The 9074-nt window shown below is 38.9% G+C and overlaps 1 long non-coding RNA gene across 3 annotated transcripts in view; it reads left to right on the top strand.

Annotated features, from left to right (window-relative positions):
* Positions 1-9074, top strand: part of LOC111867548 — a 16164-nt gene that overhangs the window by 745 nt on the left and 6345 nt on the right. Inside the window, exons 2-3 of one of the 3 annotated variants that reach the window (XR_004513355.1) lie at positions 131-269; positions 3037-3602. This is a non-coding gene — a long non-coding RNA (uncharacterized LOC111867548). The other 2 variants (XR_004513356.1, XR_002843364.2) reach the window with 2 other exon arrangements.

Here is a 9074-nt window from a genome sequence, read left to right as displayed (position 1 = left end):
TGACAGATTACTGATGGATGGATGGATTTATGTTATATTGTATTATTGACTTGTTCTGTATCTGAGGCAGATGCCTCTATGGATTTTTTGGAACTATAAATGAATGAATGAATGAATGAATGTGTTTCAGTGGGTGCAGGAGGGAGGAGTGGATTTGATTCTACGTATGTGGTATGCGCCTACTGTTCAGGAGAATCCACGTCCTCTCAGATAACATTATGGGTCTGAATATGTGAGTTCCATTTATGTGCTTGCACCATGATGTGCAGGTAAGAACGAAATAACTACTTGTGTTGTACGTGACTGGAGACTGAATGTGGTAAATTACATATTTAGAAAGACAAAATGAAAGTACGGTCAAAACCATGTGTTCATCTCTCAGGAAACCAGGGCAGTCAGTGTATGGAAGAGTGGTAATATAACTCCAAGATTATGTACAGTTCCCTACACCTCCAGTGTTACTTACCATAAGTAAACCAGACCAGCCTTCAGGAATACTAAGCACTGTGAAGTATAGAATTCTGTAAGTTTGAGGTCCTTGGGGAATTTTGAAGAGTTGGATGTGTGCAAAATGTTTGTGATAGCATGAACCTGCAGTGTCTTAGTCATTGATGTTATGCCCCAGTTGTTATAACCTCAGGTAACTGAACTAGGCCCTTCCCTGTCCGAATGCACAGTGATATGCATCATGAACACAGTGTGACAGGTTTTATCTCCATCATGCAGTATTATGTTATCGTAGGAAAATAAAAGTTATGTTGGTGTGGGCTTCTGTGGAATAGTATTCATACCATGTAAACGAATTTCCCTTGAATCCACTGGTACTAATTGTATGATTAATGTTATTATTTGTGCCCTGTTAGTGAAACATGTAGGTTGTACAGTTGTGTTTCTTGTGTTATCGCACAATTTGGAGGGTGATGACAGTTACCAAGTAGTGTGTAGTGTTTGACTGGATTTCTTTAGACTTGAATGAGTTTGATGGTTATGTACAGTAGATTATTCTAGTGAGAGGAACAAAGTAAGTATTCAGTGGCAGGTTGAGATGTGAGGTTAACCGGAGTTTGTTGGACAGATTACCCTCGTCTTGATTAATGTTTATGAAGCATGTCATTGAGCATTTTATCATCCCACAACTGTGCAGAAGTAATGATGGAATTTAGTTTAATGGAATGAATTTAGACATCAGATATTAATATTGTCCCCTGATATTACTGGAAATGCACTCGTATCATTTGCTAGTATTTTCATTCTGTTCTACTAGTGTGAAGATTATATTGCTCTTAATGATTATGTGTGCTTATACATAACATCTGTGAATGCAGTTGTGCTGAGTTTTTGTTTATAGTAGAGACATGATTACTGCTTGTTGTGGGCCTAAACCTTAGCAATGGCATTAAGTGACTGATTGAATGTTAAGAAGCAGTGTTGCGGCAGCAGAATGTGAAGGTTGAAAGTCACAGTCACAGAGATGTTCATTAGATGTGATTTATAGCCAGTTGAATCGAGCTGTGATGCAAATATCTGCTTATTGATACCTCCCGTTTTAAATGTTATTCAGCCATGAGGTGTTCCATCTTGCAAGGAGGTTTCCCCACAGAAAATTTGGTATGAATGTTATGTGCCCTGTAATGCTTCCTACTTGTGAGGCAATTGAAGTGTCAGAAATTCTGGGTGATATACTGTATTTATAGTTAGTTCAGTGTCCTGAATTGCTGAGATGTGATCCTTCTTAGGTGTAAATATCTTCCTGATAATTTTGTTTGTCTTGTGATGAGTAGGTAATAAATATGTGACACCATGGAGTTAGGTGTTGTGATGAATGAGAAATATTAATGTCTGTGAACCAAGTTATAATGGTTTCTGTTATGGAGCATGGTGTTTTCATACTGTTAGCTTTGGGTGTTTGAGTTGCATTGCACATAATTCTTTAATCATAAGAGCTCCAAGGACCCTATTAGTGAAGTCGAAGTACTAGTTTTCTAGTATCCAGTGCCGTGGTGCATGAATCACAGAGTTCCATGTACCCTAACATTAAGGATGTGGCCTCACACACATTCTTGCACTAAGTATGATAACTCGTAGAATTGATTCCACTTCAGTTGTTTTCTTTTGATGTCAGTGTCAGGCTCTTTGTGAATATGAGTGTTTCACATTCATAAGGCTGACCATACTACTTCAGTTATATGATACTTATTAATGTGATTGATAAAATTCACAGTACGTGAATTTGTTTATTGTAAATTATAATTTTAATTTCCAATGGATGCATCCTGTAGTGTTAAATATATAAATTTCTTTATTAAAATCCATCACAGTAACACAACAAAACCGTTGATGTTTAACAGTACTTTGGTACATGTTTTGGGTTTTTAGAGAGCCTTTATCAGGGAAATACACAATTAACACGTTCCAAAGCTATTGAATTGCACACTGTATATTTCAGTACATTATTATTGGATTTACGACAATATACCATGATATAATCCACAATCAGCTTTGCTACCAGACGGGACATAATAAACGTAAATAGAGGTACCTGTCAAATATTATCTTTATATTACTTCCACATATGAAAACTAGATAATACTGCATGCATACCAATGGGCCTCCAAGCATTTTAATCACTTAACACATGTTTAAGAGCAAGAAAACTATCGCCATATGTCCACAAAAACAATACGACTTAAACATTGCGATTGCAACAACCTACCTTAATCTTATCTCATTTGAAATCATTACTCTTTATTGTATTTTATGTTTTATATTATTATATTATGGTATATTGTTGAAAATCCGTGGTAAGAATGTTGACATTTAATATCGGGAACTTTTGAAGATCGTTTATGTCATAAGACCTCTCATACACGGAAACGCGTGGAAAACTATATTGTGACATGTGTAATATTTGTATAGTATTCTCATAGATTTTGGGGTACCAACAAATCTAGTTATGTTGATTAAGATTTGTGAAATGTGTTGTAAAGGCCATATAGGTAAAGTTTTCTGGTGTGTTTTCTGTCTGAAATTGCCTAGAACAAGGAGATGCTTTACCCTCATTGCCTTGGAACTTTGCTATTAGGAGGGTGGAGGAAAACCAGGTGGGACTGAAATTAAATCAGACAAGTTAACTGCTGGCCTGTGATGATGATGACGATGATGTGAATCTATTAGGAGGAAGCATAAATACTGTGACATGTGTAACCATTGCTGGGCAACGGGAGGTGGAACGAGTCACCACGAAGACAGACTCTGGATAAAAGGTCAGTTGCCGGGTTACGCAACAGTGGAAACGAGGTTATGCAATGGTAAGGAAAACGGTGTTTGTTCATGCCGTGCTGAGACAAGCCGAAGCATGCTGCTTGCTATGCAGTATTAAACAACTCAGCAGCGTTGCCCAGCAGCGCCTGCAAACATGGCGTTTACACAACAATGAAGCAAGGTGGGTTTCCCACTGTCTGACTGAGGGTTTATAAGGGAGACTGGAATTCTTAAGGAGTGAGTTAAAATGTAGCAGTCGCGGGAAGAAGAATGGAACGTGTGCTATACTGAAGATAGTATGAAGAGATTTATGAGTAGGGTTTGTAAAGTGTGTAAATCCACAAGAGTGTTATAATCAATTGTAGCTACGATTTGTAGGTTGTTAAATAAACAAATTAACAATCTGAACGGCGTCTTCAGTGGCAAAACACGTTACAATACCATAAAGAAAAATACAGAAGCCCTAATTCATACAAGTAAGGAGGTTGGTCTAGAAGTAAACACAGTGAGAAGCACGTATGGAAATAGGTAACGGATCCTTTCAAAATGCGGAAGAGTTCAAATATGTTGGAAGAATGGTAACAAATGAATCTTTGATTGAGGAGGAAATTGAGAGGACATTGAATTTGGGCAGTGCTTGCTACCAATCTTTCCAGAACTTTCTTTCTATTTGTCAGCTCTCTGGAAATGTAAAATATAAAATATATAAAACTATAATTTTGCCAATGATTCTGTATGTGTGTGAAGCTTTGTGTCTGATATTAAGGGGGGAGCATGGTGCAAGGTTGTTAAGAATATTTGATCCAAGGAGGGATGTAGTACTAGGAGGTTGGAGAAAACTGCATGAAGAGGAACTCTGTAACTTGTACTCCTCGCCAAAGATAAGTAGAATGATGAAGGTGTGGAGGTTGAGGTATACAGATAATGTAGCATGCATGGCAGAAAGCAAGAATGCGTATAGGATTTTGATGGGAAAGCCAGAATGAAGGAAGGAGACCCTTGGAATATGTAGATGTAGACATATAAGTAGGTGGGAGGATAATATTAAGATGGATCATAGGGAGGTACAATGTTTGGCAAATGCTGGTTGTGGTTGCTCAGTGGAGGGCTGTTGTGAACATTGTAATGAACGTTCTGGTCACATAAAATGTTGGGAAATTTTTGAGTAGCTGCGCAACTAGCTGCTTTTCAAGGAGGAGTTAGTGTGAAGAACGTGGATTGGCTTTTGGAAGAGATGAAAATTGTGGAAAATGTTTGAGATGTCAGGCTTGAAATTTAACTAAAATTTGAGGTAGACGGTTAACGAAAGTCATGACACAATTGAGGGTTACAACATTCAAAGACTGTAAGAGAAGTAGGTAATTACAATTCTTTATGGTTATTGTATATTAAAACAGCCTGATAATTCTAATATTCTTGAGGGTTGCAGTGTTTGCGATGTACACGATGCTACAAAAATTTGAAGATGTTCAAAGTTGAGAGAAATTCACAATTTTTTTTTAATTTATAAAATTGTCATATGTATTGGAATGTTGATAATTCAGCTATTGTCAAAATAAGTGAATATTTCAGAAGTGTGTTATTTGGAATATATAAAATAACTTGAAACTTTTTGAATATGGCAACAATTTGGATGTCCTCAATGTTGAAAAAAATGCACAATGTCGCACCTTACACAATTTGTAGGAATTTGAACGTAGATATTTTGTTAGGAATTTAAATTTATAGGTGTTTAAAAATCAAGAAATGATCGGTGATTATGAACTAAATTCAGAAATATTGTAAACAGAAAATTTGAGAAATTACATAATTTTATAAAATGTAAAAATAATGACAATTTTCACTAATTTAATATTGGGGAAATGTAGAAAGAATTGAGAATGTCGAAGTGTTCAATAAATATAAGACTTTCCAGAAAATAAAAGATATGCCGACCTCCAAGCCAAGTGGCAATTTGGTTGGAGCTGAGCTAACCCAACCCACTGTGACCAGACTTAAGGTGCCTAGTCTGTGGGAGCTCTGCTGGACTACCAGGTGGATGCGCAGTAGTTTGTGCGCAAACCTAACCTAACCTGACCCAATCCGACCTAACTCTGGCCAATCACTTAGTGGGCTGCGCAGGTGTCTGATTGCTCAAACTATGGTGATGTCACTGCCTACTGTAGCATAGCCTTCACGGATGTGGCCAGGGATGCCCAGATGCTCGGTTGATTGAATTTATTCGAGAATACGAAGTATTTAGGAAGAATCGGCAACGATGACGTTAATAAATTTATCAATTTTTATAATTGAAACGCATTTTAGTATTTAAAATTACAGAAAATGTGACAATTATCAGAACGGTATAATTACCATCTTATTAGAATTGATGGAAAGGCCTGTTATTTCACACCATCGTTGGACAATGTGCAGAGCTGTTTGAAGATGCTCTACTGTCGAAAGGAATTTTCTGCAGAGGCGAGAGCCCCCCCCCCCTCGTGGACACCCCCTAGACGCGGGCGCCCCCAGTGTCTCTCCTGATAGTGTGGCAGCTATGGTCTACTTTTGAGCATAGCACTGATCCACCTGCATATTGCAGACTCTATGCCATGCTTTCCAGCGGCCTGTTTGATTATATCAAATGAGGTTCTATCAAAAGCTCCCTCTATGTGAAGGAATGCTTCTAAAGCAATATTCTTGTGTTCAATCACACTTTCTATGCGTGTTACCACATTATGTAGTGCGCTTTCGGTAGATTTACCTGTTTGGTGGGTATGCTGGTTTTGGTGTAGAGGATATGTCCTCAACGCCGCATCCTTGATATGCCTATCCACAATTTTCTCCATCGTTTTCAAAAGGAAAGATGACAGGCTGATAGGACCATAAGCCTTAGCCTCGGTGTAATGTAGTTTCCCGGGCTTTGGGATAAATGTCACCTTACCTTGCCTCCAGGCCATGGGGATAAATCCATATGCCATGCAGGCTCTATATATGCGGCATAGGTGTGGAACTAAGAGTTCTGCCCCTTGCTGCAAAAGTGCCCGAACAATTCCATTTGTTACTGATGATTTAAACGGTTTAAAGGTATTGGGTGCCCATCTGATTTTTGATTGGTTAATTATGGCTTCAGGCAGGTTCCAGTCTACCCTGTTCGTCTTGCTTTGGCAAGTGCCCAGGTTTTGCTGACCCTGTCCGTCCAAATTATGAGTCAATTTTGAATCAGGATAGTGAACCCTTAATAATTCATTCACTGTTTCCCTTCCTGTTTGAGTATACTGCCTGTTAGGCAGCTTAATCGTGCTGACCTTGTTGGTCGCCTGGTTTGCTATGATTCTCATGAGTCTGGCACCGCCTGGTACATCATTGATCTTCTGGCAATGCCTCCTCTATGAGGATCACTTGGCTTTCTTTATTTTTTGTTGTAACGGGTAAGGGCTTCTTTGTATGTGTCCCACTGCCATGTTCTTTTAGCTGTATTAAACAGCCTTATCGTTTTGGTTCTAAGCCCACTATTATTGTGGGATGGATACATTTCATATAAAGTATATGTATATGCTTCACATATGTCGAAAAACAATAAAGTTAATAATGGCAACATTCGAAAACAGAATATTTAGGTAACTATCGGAAATTGTAAGAGTCAATCAAGATAACTGTGATATGGTGCACTTGAGAGCGTTCTGAAATGTCAGTATTTCGGAAAAATACATTTACGAACATTACTAAAATCGTAATATATTCCAGGTTTCGTGAATTACGTAGATAGTTTAACAGAAAAATACAGTGGAACCTCGCTTAATGAGAATAATTCGTTCCAGTCGTAATGCGAAACACTCGTTAAGCGAAACAATTTCTTCCATATAAATTAATGTAAAATACGATAATGCCTTCCATGGCGAAAAAATACTAAAAAAAGTTTATGTATAACGTTTATTCAAAGAAAATTATATATATATACACTGTTAAGGAGCATGAATCATCTTCATCTTTTCTTCTATGCAGAATGAATGCAACCTGGAATGTGAATTAGATTTGCAGAAAAAAATAGAAATAATTATTTTATTATTTATGATACATATCTAATTCTTTTTTACTGGAAAGCTGTCTAAGAGACATTTGTTTTTGCCGACGCTTCAAAATTTGGTGAAAACGCGACACATCATTATCACTAAATAAATTTGTAGCGCGCATAGCCACTGCCTAATTAGGGTTGCTTCTCAATGTACGATGCAAGTTTCCCATGCTTTCAGCATTTCTCTTATTGCGCCAGAAGATTGTTGCTTTGCTGTTACCTCCTCCTCTGACAAACTCTCCTCCACAACTTCTTGCCGTGAAACACAATGCAACTCCAAATCGTGCAAATCGTTGATGTAGACCGATTGTATGTGCGTGCTAGATCAGCCACGCTCACCTCGTTCTCGCTTTTCAGTGATTTTACCTTTCATTTCTACGGTTATTTTTATTCCCTTAAGGCTGTCTTTTTGCGGCCTTTTCTTCGGGGACATTTTTGCAAGGGTTAAACTTGGCACAAAAAAATCGCAACTAATATATGTCTGAACACAAGTTTGGAAAGATGTGTAAGCACAAGCGACACTAAGATGATAGCGGAACGAGTGCTAAACACAGACTGATGTAGCTAGCGCACAATCCGGGACTTCCCCTCTTGTCACTCGTTATGCGAAACGTCGCTCGTTAAGCGAGTCATCCTTTTACAATTTGTTTTGCTCGTTATGCGAATTCCTCGTTATGAGAGGTGCTCGTTAAGCGAGGCTCCACTGTATATGCAACAGTTTATCATTAAGAAAATTCGGAAATAATATATCCCGTGTAAATATATTGTCACGTGTTGGGTGTATAACGCGACAAATAATTTCACGCCGTATTGGATGTAGCGAATTTTATTTCACATTCGCTCTTACAATCACACAATTTACAAGCTCAACATTACTGCCATTGGTAGTATCACAAATACTGTACTGCAGTTAACTGGTGACTGACTCGTAACTAGAGAACTAGAGAACTAACTGTAAATAGTCTTCGCTGCTCCTTATTTAGCCCCGTTCCGGACAACACAGAAAACAGCCACGTCATAGGCACCACTGTTGTCTTGCGCCGTAGTAGCCCATAGCCTAGCAACGCTGTTGGGAGTTGTTTACCGCTGCATAGTAACTGCGGCGTCCCGTGTTACGTCACCGCTGTTTACTCGCTTTGCTTAGCAACCAGCGTGCTGGGGCTCGGCTCACTTCGACTCCGCTCGGCACGTCACGGTTGGTGGGGTGGGAGGGGCGTCATCCATAACGCAACACGTCACAATATAATGATTTGAAACGCTATCAGAGACCATCAATGGTAAGATATTGCCGACAGCCAAACCTCGCTCAACTGAGCATAACGATGCACAGTAGTCAGTTGCGCAAACCTATCATAATCTACCCTCACAACCAAACATCAGCGTAACTTACCGAGCTTCTCCCCATCGAAGGTAGAGATGGATGCGCAGTAGTCTACTGCGCACACCTAACAGTGAAGTCATTTACGAAGCTGCTATTTAACGGAACAATGTACAGTAAAACTTGGTTATAGCAACATCGGTTTCTGCGACACCTTGTCTATTGCGTCAAATATTCAGTGGTACGAACTAATTCCCCATAAAGCAACTGTTTTTATACTTTGCTTAGTACGACATGCACAAATGCATCAACCTCGTATGTAACGTCATTTTCATTCCTGAATTTCTCTGATATCGTGGGAAAGTTCGATGTGTCTGCTCACCCTCACTTTCTCTACTTGCTGACGTGACTGTCCTGGAAGAATACGACCGCGGGCTGCAAGAG

The sequence above is a fragment of the Cryptotermes secundus genome, unplaced genomic scaffold, assembly GCF_002891405.2.
Source record: "Cryptotermes secundus unplaced genomic scaffold, Csec_1.0 scaffold2954, whole genome shotgun sequence".
Lineage (NCBI taxonomy): Eukaryota > Metazoa > Arthropoda > Insecta > Blattodea > Kalotermitidae > Cryptotermes > Cryptotermes secundus.
The sequence above is the reverse complement of the archived record's forward strand: the minus strand, read 5'-3'. Positions and strand labels throughout refer to the sequence as shown.